The sequence below is a fragment of the Sinocyclocheilus grahami genome, unplaced genomic scaffold (genome assembly GCF_001515645.1).
Source record: "Sinocyclocheilus grahami isolate Dianchi unplaced genomic scaffold, SAMN03320097.WGS_v1.1 scaffold1034.1, whole genome shotgun sequence".
Taxonomy (NCBI): Eukaryota; Metazoa; Chordata; class Actinopteri; order Cypriniformes; family Cyprinidae; genus Sinocyclocheilus; species Sinocyclocheilus grahami.
Genome location: NW_015506213.1, coordinates 671341 through 672652, shown reverse-complemented (window position 1 = coordinate 672652; position 1312 = coordinate 671341).

Genomic DNA, 1312 nt, shown 5'->3' with positions numbered 1-1312 from the left:
TCCCAACTGCATTCCTCAAGTCCAACTCTGTTGCTGCCGGGAAGTTGGTCATCACAGCATCTGCCAAATAAGAATAAAAAAAAACAAAAAAAAACAAAGAAGCTTGGCATAACTTTTTACTTTAATTACACTAATTGTGACAGGGAGTCATTCTCTTTTGCTAGGATGACTACTAAAAACAAAAACGAGATATATATTGTGTATCAGTGTGTTAAAAGAGAGAAGCTCTCTGGTAAACGCTGTGTGTTTTATACACATACCTCTAATGACCGAGAACAGTGCAGTCTTCTCAAATGCCTCTTTCTGCAGCGGACCACCCCTTCATGTTGAATTTGGATATAATATTCCTAAAATATAATACAGATTGGGGTGGTTAACAATTGCGGACAAAGTTTGACATTTCAAAATGACCAGTTAAGGAATTATTTTTTAAATTTCTGATTTGTGTTGTAACTTATTGAGTATTGACACCACAATGTTTGATTAATGTGGCAAGATTTGTAGGCTTTACCTGTCCAGCATCCTTCTGGCACCGTCTTTGAGGTTTCTTCCTTCAACTCTGCACAACGCTAATGGACTTTGTCAGTGAGCTTTAGTGAGGAAATGTTATTTTGGAGTTGTTTTTTTTAACCATTGCTGCCCGGATCTTTTCCAGATGTTGAAACTCCTCCTCAGTTTCTCCAGTTCTCCTGAGTGTGTTCACTGTATAAATGAATATGGATTCATCTTTGTCAAAGCTGTGTTTGTTGTTGTTTGCTCTTTCACCTCTTCTTGCGCTGTTTTAAAATCGATTGAATTTGTAAACTCATACAAATGATAAAACTTTTACTCTATTAAATTTTGCAATGAATCCTCTGAACACATGCATGCTGAACCGGGGCTAGTCACGGATCACTATCAACTAAGATCTGCTCCCTTCACGAAAATGTAACGGTTCCTAAACATGAGAACAAATAATATAGATAAATAATGAACACATGTCAAAACGAAAACACAGATACTTCTGCCCGGATCTTTTCCAGATGTTGAAACTCCTCCTCAGTTTCTCCAGTTCTCCTGAGTGTGTTCACTGTATAAATGAATATGGATTCATCTTTGTCAAAGCTGTGTTTGTTGTTGTTTGCTCTTTCACCTCTTCTTGCGCTGTTTTAAAATCGATTGAATTTGTAAACTCATACAAATGATAAAACTTTTACTCTATTAAATTTTGCAATGAATCCTCTGAATACATGCTGAACCGTGGGCTAGTCACGGGTCTCTATCAACTATGATCTGCTCCCTTCACTAAAATGTCACGGTTCCTAAACATGAG